At 44.6% G+C, this 12,976-nt stretch overlaps 1 protein-coding gene and 10 non-coding genes across 11 annotated transcripts in view; 10 read left to right on the top strand and 1 right to left on the bottom strand.

The window, feature by feature from the left end:
* LOC125715120 (uncharacterized) overlaps nucleotides 1-12,976 on the bottom strand; it is a 1,180,389-nt gene that overhangs the window by 145,928 nt on the left and 1,021,485 nt on the right. The window lies entirely within an intron of this gene.
* On the top strand, nucleotides 1,055-1,173 carry LOC125733377 (5S ribosomal RNA). The gene has a single exon (XR_007392721.1). It is a non-coding gene; the product is annotated as a 5S ribosomal RNA (ribosomal RNA).
* Nucleotides 2,250-2,368, top strand: LOC125733415 (5S ribosomal RNA). Its single transcript, XR_007392761.1, has one exon. It is a non-coding gene; the product is annotated as a 5S ribosomal RNA (ribosomal RNA).
* LOC125737104 (5S ribosomal RNA) lies at nucleotides 3,449-3,567 on the top strand. The gene has a single exon (XR_007396371.1). It is a non-coding gene; the product is annotated as a 5S ribosomal RNA (ribosomal RNA).
* LOC125736363 (5S ribosomal RNA) lies at nucleotides 4,644-4,762 on the top strand. The gene has a single exon (XR_007395643.1). It is a non-coding gene; the product is annotated as a 5S ribosomal RNA (ribosomal RNA).
* On the top strand, nucleotides 5,838-5,956 carry LOC125737239 (5S ribosomal RNA). Its single transcript, XR_007396506.1, has one exon. It is a non-coding gene; the product is annotated as a 5S ribosomal RNA (ribosomal RNA).
* Nucleotides 7,034-7,152, top strand: LOC125736948 (5S ribosomal RNA). The gene has a single exon (XR_007396215.1). It is a non-coding gene; the product is annotated as a 5S ribosomal RNA (ribosomal RNA).
* LOC125736949 (5S ribosomal RNA) lies at nucleotides 8,229-8,347 on the top strand. Its single transcript, XR_007396216.1, has one exon. It is a non-coding gene; the product is annotated as a 5S ribosomal RNA (ribosomal RNA).
* On the top strand, nucleotides 9,425-9,543 carry LOC125736950 (5S ribosomal RNA). The gene has a single exon (XR_007396217.1). It is a non-coding gene; the product is annotated as a 5S ribosomal RNA (ribosomal RNA).
* On the top strand, nucleotides 10,622-10,740 carry LOC125733052 (5S ribosomal RNA). The gene has a single exon (XR_007392410.1). It is a non-coding gene; the product is annotated as a 5S ribosomal RNA (ribosomal RNA).
* LOC125733053 (5S ribosomal RNA) lies at nucleotides 11,818-11,936 on the top strand. The gene has a single exon (XR_007392411.1). It is a non-coding gene; the product is annotated as a 5S ribosomal RNA (ribosomal RNA).

The raw sequence follows: 12,976 nt of genomic DNA on the forward strand, positions 1-12,976 counted from the left end.
GGGGGCGCTCCACTTCACGATTAATTAAAATCTATCACTCCCCTTCCATTTTACTATTTTATATATATATATTTTTTTCTCTCATTCATAAAGGCAGCTTTTAGAAACCGTTTTACTCTAAATACTTCCTGGTAATTCAAGGTGCTGTAAGCTGTTCGTGCCTTTATTCCACCAGGGCGCGATCTTCTCACAAACTTGAAGACTGTCACTCCCCATTCACGTTTTACAACTTATTGTTAATGATAAAGAGACAGCTTTTTACACACAGTTTTAAACAAAGTACTGATATTATTCCTCTTCAACTGACCGCTTTGTTTTCTATGCAAAAACCACTTCGCCACAGAAGACTCGATATTATTGGCATAGCAAGTTCTGCTCTTCTCCTTTCAAAACTTGCTAAAAGCTGTATTTAAAAGAAGAGATTGGACGGGGTAATTCACACCCTTCAATGCCAGCTTAATGTTTAGGTTAGTGGGAGTCACAGAGGAATTAGGGATGGAAACTTCTTTGCTGGTGGTAGAAGCGGTCTGGTGAATTTTTAGAGAGAAGAGGCCGTCGATGTTTGAATATAGAAAATTGTTCTGGCTGCAGCCTGCATTATGGACTTGTTGGTGTGTGTAGCTCCCAGTGTTCTGACAGCGCGACGTTTTGGGGAAGCATGTGATTCAGCAGCTACCAGTGGGCTTCGTGCGGCGGAGATTTTGTGGCTGTTAGCGGAGTTGATAACAGAGGGTCGTTAAGAGAAGCCTGCATGCAGTAGGCAAAGGAGTAATGTTTGCCGGCGGGGGACGTGCGGCGATTAACCTGTGCGGTAGTGAAAAGGAGTTAAAAAGAAGGAAGTGTGCGGATGCGGAAAGAATGGAATAATTGTGGTAGGCTGCCGGCTGAGTAGTTTGGTGAATGTTTGGTGTGGGTCCGGCGCTGCCGATTGGATGGTGGGGCTGCAGTGTGAGTCAGATAAAAAAAAAAAAAGAACATTAGTAGGATCCAATGGGACCAACTGGCATGTATAGAGGCGTGTAATGCAAAAGGGCTGTTTTTGGTAGCATGTCTCGCTTACGGCCATACCACCCTGAACACACCCGATCTCGTCTGATCTCGGAAGCTAAGCAGCGTAGGGTCTGGTTAGTACTTGGATGGGAGACCACCTGGGAATACCAGGTGCTGTAAGCTTTTCTCACTTTTACTTTATACAGGGGGCGCTCCACTTCACGATTAATTTAAATCTATCACTCCCCTTCCATTTTACTATTTTATATATATATATTTTTTTTCTCTCATTCATAAAGGCAGCTTTTAGAAACCGTTTTACTCTAAATACTTCCTGGTAATTCTAGGTGCTGTAAGCTGTTCGTGCCTTTATTCCACCAGGGCGCGATCTTCTCACAAACTTGAAGACTGTCACTCCCCATTCACGTTTTACAACTTATTGTTAATGATAAAGAGACAGCTTTTTACACACAGTTTTAAACAAAGTACTGATATTATTCCTCTTCAACTGACCGCTTTGTTTTCTATGCAAAAACCACTTCGCCACAGAAGACTCGATATTATTGGCATAGCAAGTTCTGCTCTTCTCCTTTCAAAACTTGCTAAAAGCTGTATTTAAAAGAACAGATTGGCCGGGGTAATTCACACCCTTCAATGCCAGCTTAATGTTTAGGTTAGTGGGAATCACAGAGGAATTAGGGATGGAAACTTCTTTGCTGCTGGTAGAAGCGGTCTGGTGAATTTTTAGAGAGAAGAGGCCGTCGATGTTTGAATGTAGAAAATTGTTCTGGCTGCAGCCTGCAGTATGGACTTGTTGGTGTGTGTAGCTCCCAGTGTTCTGACAGCGCGACGTTTTGGGGAAGCATGTGATTCAGCAGCTACCAGTGGGCTTCGTGCGGCGGAGATTTTGTGGCTGTTAGCGGAGTTGATAACAGAGGGTCGTTAAGAGAAGCCTGCATGCAGTAGGCAAAGGAGTAATGTTTGCCGGCGGGGGACGTGCGGCGATTAACCTGTGCGGTAGTGAAAAGGAGTTAAAAAGAAGGAAGTGTGCGGATGCGGAAAGAATGGAATAATTGTGGTAGGCTGCCGGCTGAGTAGTTTGGTGAATGTTTGGTGTGGGTCCGGCGCTGCCGATTGGATGGTGGTGCTGCAGTGTGAGTCAGATAAAAAAAAAAAAAACCAGGAGTAGGATCCAATGGGACTAACTGGCATGTATAGACGCGTGTAATGCAAAAGGGCTGTTTTTGGTCACGTCTCTCGCTTACGGCCATACCACCCTGAACACGCCCGATCTCATTCGATCTCGGAAGCCAAGCAGGGTAGGGTCTGGTCAGTACTTGGATGGGAGACCTCCTGGGAATACCAGGTGCTGTAAGCTTTTCTCACTTTTACTTTATACAGGGGGCGCTCCACTTCACGATTAATTTAAATCTATCACTCCCCTTCCATTTTACTATTTTATATATATATAAATATATTTTTCTCTCATTCATAAAGGCAGCTTTTACACACCGTTTTACTCTAAATACTTCCTGGTAATTCTAGGTGCTGTAAGCTGTCCTTGCCTTTATTCCACCAGGGCGCGATCTTCTCACAAACTTGAAGACTGTCACTCCCCATTCACGTTTTACAACTTATTGTTAATGATAAAGAGACAGCTTTTTACACACAGTTTTAAACAAAGTACTGATATTATTCCTCTTCAACTGACCGCTTTGTTTTCTATGCAAAAACCACTTCGCCACAGAAGACTCGATATTATTGGCATAGCAAGTTCTGCTCTTCTCCTTTCAAAACTTGCTAAAAGCTGTATTTAAAAGAACAGATTGGCCGGGGTAATTCACACCCTTCAATGCCAGCTTAATGTTTAGGTTAGTGGGAATCACAGAGGAATTAGGGATGGAAACTTCTTTGCTGGTGGTAGAAGCGGTCTGGTGAATTTTTAGAGAGAAGAGGCCGTCGATGTTTGAATGTAGAAAATTGTTCTGGCTGCAGCCTGCAGTATGGACTTGTTGGTGTGTGTAGCTCCCAGTGTTCTGACAGCGCGACGTTTTGGGGAAGCATGTGATTCAGCAGCTACCAGTGGGCTTCGTGCGGCGGAGATTTTGTGGCTGTTAGCGGAGTTGATAACAGAGGGTCATTAAGAGAAGCCTGCATGCAGTAGGCAAAGGAGTAATGTTTGCCGGCGGGGGACGTGCGGCGATTAACCTGTGCGGTAGTGAAAAGGAGTTAAAAAGAAGGAAGTGTGCGGATGCGGAAAGAATGGAATAATTGTGGTAGGCTGCCGGCTGAGTAGTTTGGTGAATGTTTGGTGTGGGTCCGGGGCTGCCGATTGGATGGTGGTGCTGCAGTGTGAGTCAGATAAAAAAAAAAAAAAAGCAGGAGTAGGATCCAATGGGACTAACTGGCATGTATAGACGCGTGTAATGCAAAAGGGCTGTTTTTGGTAGCATCTTTCGCTTACGGCCATACCACCCTGAACACGCCCGATCTCGTCTGATCTTGGAAGCTAAGGAGGGTAGGTTCTGGTTAGTACTTGGATGGGAGACCACCTGGGAATACCAGGTGCTGTAAGCTTTTCTCACTTTTACTTTATACAGGGGGCGCTCCACTTCACGATTTATTTAAATCTATCACTCCCCTTCCATTTTACTATTTTATATATATATATATTTTTTCTCTCATTCATAAACGCAGCTTTTACACACCGTTCTACTCTAAATACTTCCTGGTAATTCTAGGTGCTGTAAGCTGTCCGTGCCTTTATTCCACCAGGGCGCGATCTTCTCACAAACTTGAAGACTGTCACTCCCCATTCACGTTTTACAACTTATTGTTAATGATAAAGAGACAGATTTTTACACACAGTTTTAAACAAAGTACTGATATTATTCCTCTTCAACTGACCGCTTTGTTTTCTATGCAAAAACCACTTCGCCACAGAAGACTCGATATTATTGGCATAGCAAGTTCTGCTCTTCTCCTTTCAAAACTTGCTAAAAGCTGTATTTAAAAGAACAGATTGGCCGGGGTAATTCACACCCTTCAATGCCAGCTTAATGTTTAGGTTAGTGGGAATCACAGAGGAATTAGGGATGGAAACTTCTTTGCTGGTGGTAGAAGCGGTCTGGTGAATTTTTAGAGAGAAGAGGCCGTCGATGTTTGAATGTAGAAAATAGGTCTGGCTGCAGCCTGCAGTATGGACTTGTTGGTGTGTGTAGCTCCCAGTGTTCTGACAGCGCGACGTTTTGGGGAAGCATGTGATTCAGCAGCTACCAGTGGGCTTCGTGCGGCGGAGATTTTGTGGCTGTTAGCGGAGTTGATAACAGAGGGTCGTTAAGAGAAGCCTGCATGAGGTAGGCAAAGGAGTAATGTTTGCCGTCGGGGGACGTGCGGCGATTAACCTGTGCGGTAGTGAAAAGGAGTTAAAAAGAAAGAAGTGTGCGGATGCGGAAAGAATGGAATAATTGTGGTAGGCTGCCGGCTGAGTAGTTTGGTGAATGTTTGGTGTGGGTCCGGCGCTGCCGATTGGATGGTGGTGCTGCAGTGTGAGTCAGATAAAAAAAAAAAAAACCAGGAGTAGGATCCAATGGGACTAACTGGCATGTATAGACGCGTGTAATGCAAAAGGGCTGTTTTTGGTCGCGTCTCTCGCTTACGGCCATACCACCCTGAACACGCCCGATATCGTCTGATCTCGGAAGCTAAGCAGGGTAGGTTCTGGTTAGTACTTGGATGGGAGACCACCTGGGAATACCAGGTGCTGTAAGCTTTTCTCACTTTTACTTTATACAGGGGGCGCTCCACTTCACGATTAATTTAAATCTATCACTCCCCTTCCATTTTACTATTTTATATATATTTTTATTTTTCTCTCATTCATAAAGGCAGCTTTTACACACCGTTTTACTCTAAATACTTCCTGGTAATTCTAGGTGCTGTAAGCTGTTCGTGCCTTTATTCCACCAGGGCGCGATCTTCTCACAAACTTGAAGACTGTCACTCCCCATTCACGTTTTACAACTTATTGTTAATGATAAAGAGACAGCTTTTTACACACAGTTTTAAACAAAGTACTGATATTATTCCTCTTCAACTGACCGCTTTGTTTTCTATGCAAAAAGCACGTCGCCACATAAGACTCGATATTATTGGCATAGCAAGTTCTGCTCTTCTCCTTTCAAAACTTGCTAAAAGCTGTATTTAAAAGAACAGATTGGCCGGGGTAATTCATACCCTTCAATGCCAGCTTAATGTTTAGGTTAGTGGGAATCACAGAGGAATTAGGGATGGAAACTTCTTTGCTGGTGGTAGAAGCGGTCTGGTGAATTTTTAGAGAGAAGAGGCCGTCGATGTTTGAATGTAGAAAATTGTTCTGGCTGCAGCCTGCAGTATGGACTTGTTGGTGTGTGTAGCTCCCAGTGTTCTGACAGCGCGACGTTTTGGGGAAGCATGTGATTCAGCAGCTACCAGTGGGCTTCGTGCGGCGGAGATTTTGTGGCTGTTAGCGGAGTTGATAACAGAGGGTCGTTAAGAGAAGCCTGCATGCAGTAGGCAAAGGAGTAATGTTTGCCGGCGGGGGACGTGCGGCGATTAACCTGTGCGGTAGTGAAAAGGAGTTAAAAAGAAGGAAGTGTGCGGATGCGGAAAGAATGGAATAATTGTGGTAGGCTGCCGGCTGAGTAGTTTGGTGAATGTTTGGTGTGGGTCCGGCGCTGCCGATTGGATGGTGGTGCTGCAGTGTGAGTCAGATAAAAAAAAAAAAAAGCAGGAGTAGGATCCAATAGGACTAACTGGCATGTATAGACGCGTGTAATGCAAAAGGGCTGTTTTTGGTAGCATCTTTCGCTTATGGCCATACCACCCTGAACACGCCCGATATCGTCTGATCTCGGAAGCTAAGCAGGGTAGGTTCTGGTTAGTACTTCGATGGGAGACCACCTGGGAATACCAGGTGCTGTAAGCTTTTCTCACTTTTACTTTATACAGGGGGCGCTCCACTTCACGATTTATTTAAATCTATCACTCCCCTTCCATTTTACTATTTTATATATATATTTTTTTTTCTCTCATTCATAAAGGCAGCTTTTACACACCGTTTTACTCTAAATACTTCCTGGTAATTCTAGGTGCTGTAAGCTGTCCGTGCCTTTATTCCACCAGGGCGCGATCTTCTCACAAACTTGAAGACTGTCACTCCCCATTCACGTTTTACAACTTATTGTTAATGATAAAGAGACAGCTTTTTACACACAGTTTTAAACAAAGTACTGATATTATTCCTCTTCAACTGACCGCTTTGTTTTCTATGCAAAAACCACTTCGCCACAGAAGACTCGATATTATTGGCATAGCAAGTTCTGCTCTTCTCCTTTCAAAACTTGCTAAAAGCTGTATTTAAAAGAACAGATTGGCCGGGGTAATTCACACCCTTCAATGCCAGCTTAATGTTTAGGTTAGTGGGAATCACAGAGGAATTAGGGATGGAAACTTCTTTGCTGGTGGTAGAAGCGGTCTGGTGAATTTTTAGAGAGAAGAGGCCGTCGATGTTTGAATGTAGAAAATTGTTCTGGCTGCAGCCTGCAGTATGGACTTGTTGGTGTGTGTAGCTCCCAGTGTTCTGACAGCGCGACGTTTTGGGGAAGCATGTGATTCAGCAGCTACCAGTGGGCTTCGTGCGGCGGAGATTTTGTGGCTGTTAGCGGAGTTGATAACAGAGGGTCGTTAAGAGAAGCCTGCATGAGGTAGGCAAAGGAGTAATGTTTGCCGTCGGGGGACGTGCGGCGATTAACCTGTGCGGTAGTGAAAAGGAGTTAAAAAGAAGGAAGTGTGCGGATGCGGAAAGAATGGAATAATTGTGGTAGGCTGCCGGCTGAGTAGTTTGGTGAATGTTTGGTGTGGGTCCGGCGCTGCCGATTGGATGGTGGTGCTGCAGTGTGAGTCAGATAAAAAAAAAAAAAAAACCAGGAGTAGGATCCAATGGGACTAACTGGCATGTATAGACGCGTGTAATGCAAAAGGGCTGTTTTTGGTCGCGTCTCTCGCTTATGGCCATACCACCCTGAACACGCCCGATATCGTCTGATCTCGGAAGCTAAGCAGGGTAGGTTCTGGTTAGTACTTGGATGGGAGACCACCTGGGAATACCAGGTGCTGTAAGCTTTTCTCACTTTTACTTTATACAGGGGGCGCTCCACTTCACGATTAATTTAAATCTATCACTCCCCTTCCATTTTACTATTTTATATATATATATTTTTTTCTCTCATTCATAAAGGCAGCTTTTACACACCGTTTTACTCTAAATACTTCCTGGTAATTCTAGGTGCTGTAAGCTGTCCGTGCCTTTATTCCACCAGGGCGCGATCTTCTCACAAACTTGAAGACTGTCACTCCCCATTCACGTTTTACAACTTATTGTTAATGATAAAGAGACAGCTTTTTACACACAGTTTTAAACAAAGTACTGATATTATTCCTCTTCAACTGACCGCTTTGTTTTCTATGCAAAAACCACTTCGCCACAGAAGACTCGATATTATTGGCATAGCAAGTTCTGCTCTTCTCCTTTCAAAACTTGCTAAAAGCTGTATTTAAAAGAACAGATTGGCCGGGGTAATTCACACCCTTCAATGCCAGCTTAATGTTTAGGTTAGTGGGAATCACAGAGGAATTAGGGATGGAAACTTCTTTGCTGGTGGTAGAAGCGGTCTGGTGAATTTTTAGAGAGAAGAGGCCGTCGATGTTTGAATGTAGAAAATTGTTCTGGCTGCAGCCTGCAGTATGGACTTGTTGGTGTGTGTAGCTCCCAGTGTTCTGACAGCGCGACGTTTTGGGGAAGCATGTGATTCAGCAGCTACCAGTGGGCTTCGTGCGGCGGAGATTTTGTGGCTGTTAGCGGAGTTGATAACAGAGGGTCGTTAAGAGAAGCCTGCATGAGGTAGGCAAAGGAGTAATGTTTGCCGTCGGGGGACGTGCGGCGATTAACCTGTGCGGTAGTGAAAAGGAGTTAAAAAGAAGGAAGTGTGCGGATGCGGAAAGAATGGAATAATTGTGGTAGGCTGCCGGCTGAGTAGTTTGGTGAATGTTTGGTGTGGGTCCGGCGCTGCCGATTGGATGGTGGTGCTGCAGTGTGAGTCAGATAAAAAAAAAAAAAAACCAGGAGTAGGATCCAATGGGACTAACTGGCATGTATAGACGCGTGTAATGCAAAAGGACTGTTTTTGGTCGCGTCTCTCGCTTATGGCCATACCACCCTGAACACGCCCGATATCGTCTGATCTCGGAAGCTAAGCAGGGTAGGTTCTGGTTAGTACTTGGATGGGAGACCACCTGGGAATACCAGGTGCTGTAAGCTTTTCTCACTTTTACTTTATACAGGGGGCGCTCCACTTCACGATTAATTTAAATCTATCACTCCCCTTCCATTTTACTATTTTATATATATATATTTTTTTTATCTCATTCATAAAGGCAGCTTTTACACACCGTTTTACTCTAAATACTTCCTGGTAATTCTAGGTGCTGTAAGCTGTCCGTGCCTTTATTCCACCAGGGCGCGATCTTCTCACAAACTTGAAGACTGTCACTCCCCATTCACGTTTTACAACTTATTGTTAATGATAAAGAGACAGCTTTTTACACACAGTTTTAAACAAAGTACTGATATTATTCCTCTTCAACTGACCGCTTTGTTTTCTATGCAAAAACCACTTCGCCACAGAAGACTCGATATTATTGGCATAGCAAGTTCTGCTCTTCTCCTTTCAAAACTTGCTAAAAGCTGTATTTAAAAGAACAGATTGGCCGGGGTAATTCACACCCTTCAATGCCAGCTTAATGTTTAGGTTAGTGGGAATCACAGAGGAATTAGGGATGGAAACTTCTTTGCTGGTGGTAGAAGCGGTCTGGTGAATTTTTAGAGAGAAGAGGCCGTCGATGTTTGAATGTAGAAAATTGTTCTGGCTGCAGCCTGCAGTATGGACTTGTTGGTGTGTGTAGCTCCCAGTGTTCTGACAGCGCGACGTTTTGGGGAAGCATGTGATTCAGCAGCTACCAGTGGGCTTCGTGCGGCGGAGATTTTGTGGCTGTTAGCGGAGTTGATAACAGAGGGTCGTTAAGAGAAGCCTGCATGAGGTAGGCAAAGGAGTAATGTTTGCCGTCGGGGGACGTGCGGCGATTAACCTGTGCGGTAGTGAAAAGGAGTTAAAAAGAAGGAAGTGTGCGGATGCGGAAAGAATGGAATAATTGTGGTAGGCTGCCGGCTGAGTAGTTTGGTGAATGTTTGGTGTGGGTCCGGCGCTGCCGATTGGATGGTGGTGCTGCAGTGTGAGTCAGATAAAAAAAAAAAAAAACCAGGAGTAGGATCCAATGGGACTAACTGGCATGTATAGACGCGTGTAATGCAAAAGGACTGTTTTTGGTCGCGTCTCTCGCTTATGGCCATACCACCCTGAACACGCCCGATATCGTCTGATCTCGGAAGCTAAGCAGGGTAGGTTCTGGTTAGTACTTGGATGGGAGACCACCTGGGAATACCAGGTGCTGTAAGCTTTTCTCACTTTTACTTTATACAGGGGGCGCTCCACTTCACGATTAATTTAAATCTATCACTCCCCTTCCATTTTACTATTTTATATATATATATTTTTTTTATCTCATTCATAAAGGCAGCTTTTACACACCGTTTTACTCTAAATACTTCCTGGTAATTCTAGGTGCTGTAAGCTGTCCGTGCCTTTATTCCACCAGGGCGCGATCTTCTCACAAACTTGAAGACTGTCACTCCCCATTCACGTTTTACAACTTATTGTTAATGATAAAGAGACAGCTTTTTACACACAGTTTTAAACAAAGTACTGATATTATTCCTCTTCAACTGACCGCTTTGTTTTCTATGCAAAAAGCACTTCGCCACAGAAGACTCGATATTATTGGCATAGCAAGTTCTGCTCTTCTCCTTTCAAAACTTGCTAAAAGCTGTATTTAAAAGAACAGATTGGCCGGGGTAATTCACACCCTTCAATGCCAGCTTAATGTTTAGGTTAGTGGGAATCACAGAGGAATTAGGGATGGAAACTTCTTTGCTGGTGGTAGAAGCGGTCTGGTGAATTTTTAGAGAGAAGAGGCCGTCGATGTTTGAATGTAGAAAATTGTTCTGGCTGCAGCCTGCAGTATGGACTTGTTGGTGTGTGTAGCTCCCAGTGTTCTGACAGCGCGACGTTTTGGGGAAGCATGTGATTCAGCAGCTACCAGTGGGCTTCGTGCGGCGGAGATTTTGTGGCTGTTAGCGGAGTTGATAACAGAGGGTCGTTAAGAGAAGTCTGCATGCGGTAGGCAAAGGAGTAATGTTTGCCGGCGGGGGACGTGCGGCGATTAACCTGTGCGGTAGTGAAAAGGAGTTAAAAAGAAGGAAGTGTGCGTGTGCGGAAAGAATGGAATAATTGTGGTAGGCTGCCGGCTGAGTAGTTTGGTGAATGTTTGGTGTGGGTCCGGCGCTGCCGATTGGATGGTGGTGCTGCAGTGTGAGTCAGAAAAAAAAAAAAAAAAAACCAGGAGTAGGATCCAATGGGACTAACTGGCATGTATAGACGCGTGTAATGCAAAAGGGCTGTTTTTGGTCACGTCTCTTGCTTATGGCCATACCACCCTGAACACGCCCGATCTCATCTGATCTCGGAAGCCAAGCAGGGTAGGGTCTGGTTAGTACTTGGATGGGAGACCTCCTGGGAATACCAGGTGCTGTAAGCTTTTCTCACTTTTACTTTATACAGGGGGCGCTCCACTTCACGATTTATTTAAATCTATCACTCCCCTTCCATTTTACTATTTTATATATATATTTTTTTTTCTCTCATTCATAAAGGCAGCTTTTACACACCGTTTTACTCTAAATACTTCCTGGTAATTCTAGGTGCTGTAAGCTGTCCGTGCCTTTATTCCACCAGGGCGCGATCTTCTCACAAACTTGAAGACTGTCACTCCCCATTCACGTTTTACAACTTATTGTTAATGATAAAGAGACAGCTTTTTACACACAGTTTTAAACAAAGTACTGATATTATTCCTCTTCAACTGACCGCTTTGTTTTCATTGCAAAAACCACTTCGCCACAGAAGACTCGATATTATTGGCATAGCAAGTTCTGCTCTTCTCCTTTCAAAACTTGCTAAAAGCTGTATTTAATAGAACAGATTGGCCGGGGCAATTCACACCCTTCAATGCCAGCTTAATGTTTAGGTTAGTGGGAATCACAGAGGAATTAGGGATGGAAACTTCTTTGCTGGTGGTAGAAGCGGTCTGGTGAATTTTTAGAGAGAAGAGGCCGTCGATGTTTGAATGTAGAAAATTGTTCTGGCTGCAGCCTGCAGTATGGACTTGTTGGTGTGTGTAGCTCCCAGTGTTCTGACAGCGCGACGTTTTGGGGAAGCATGTGATTCAGCAGCTACCAGTGGGCTTCGTGCGGCGGAGATTTTGTGGCTGTTAGCGGAGTTGATAACAGAGGGTCGTTAAGAGAAGTCTGCATGCGGTAGGCAAAGGAGTAATGTTTGCCGGCGGGGGACGTGCGGCGATTAACCTGTGCGGTAGTGAAAAGGAGTTAAAAAGAAGGAAGTGTGCGTGTGCGGAAAGAATGGAATAATTGTGGTAGGCTGCCGGCTGAGTAGTTTGGTGAATGTTTGGTGTGGGTCCGGCGCTGCCGATTGGATGGTGGTGCTGCAGTGTGAGTCAGAAAAAAAAAAAAAAAAAACCAGGAGTAGGATCCAATGGGACTAACTGGCATGTATAGACGCGTGTAATGCAAAAGGGCTGTTTTTGGTCACGTCTCTTGCTTATGGCCATACCACCCTGAACACGCCCGATCTCATCTGATCTCGGAAGCCAAGCAGGGTAGGGTCTGGTTAGTACTTGGATGGGAGACCTCCTGGGAATACCAGGTGCTGTAAGCTTTTCTCACTTTTACTTTATACAGGGGGCGCTCCACTTCACGATTTATTTAAATCTATCACTCCCCTTCCATTTTACTATTTTATATATATATTTTTTTTTCTCTCATTCATAAAGGCAGCTTTTACACACCGTTTTACTCTAAATACTTCCTGGTAATTCTAGGTGCTGTAAGCTGTCCGTGCCTTTATTCCACCAGGGCGCGATCTTCTCACAAACTTGAAGACTGTCACTCCCCATTCACGTTTTACAACTTATTGTTAATGATAAAGAGACAGCTTTTTACACACAGTTTTAAACAAAGTACTGATATTATTCCTCTTCAACTGACCGCTTTGTTTTCATTGCAAAAACCACTTCGCCACAGAAGACTCGATATTATTGGCATAGCAAGTTCTGCTCTTCTCCTTTCAAAACTTGCTAAAAGCTGTATTTAATAGAACAGATTGGCCGGGGCAATTCACACCCTTCAATGCCAGCTTAATGTTTAGGTTAGTGGGAATCACAGAGGAATTAGGGATGGAAACTTCTTTGCTGGTGGTAGAAGCGGTCTGGTGAATTTTTAGAGAGAAGAGGCCGTCGATGTTTGAATGTAGAAAATAGGTCTGGCTGCAGCCTGCAGTATGGACTTGTTGGTGTGTGTAGCTCCCAGTGTTCTGACAGCGCGACGTTTTGGGGAAGCATGTGATTCAGCAGCTACCAGTGGGCTTCGTGCGGCGGAGATTTTGTGGCTGTTAGCGGAGTTGATAACAGAGGGTCGTTAAGAGAAGCCTGCATGAGGTAGGCAAAGGAGTAATGTTTGCCGTCGGGGGACGTGCGGCGATTAACCTGTGCGGTAGTGAAAAGGAGTTAAAAAGAAGGAAGTGTGCGGATGCGGAAAGAATGGAATAATTGTGGTAGGCTGCCGGCTGAGTAGTTTGGTGAATGTTTGGTGTGGGTCCGGCGCTGCCGATTGGATGGTGGTGCTGCAGTGTGAGTCAGATAAAAAAAAAAAAAAAACAGGAGTAGGATCCAATGGGACTAACTGGCATGTATAGACGCG

Source organism: Brienomyrus brachyistius, chromosome 2, assembly GCF_023856365.1.
Source record: "Brienomyrus brachyistius isolate T26 chromosome 2, BBRACH_0.4, whole genome shotgun sequence".
NCBI classification, from domain to species: Eukaryota; Metazoa; Chordata; class Actinopteri; order Osteoglossiformes; family Mormyridae; genus Brienomyrus; species Brienomyrus brachyistius.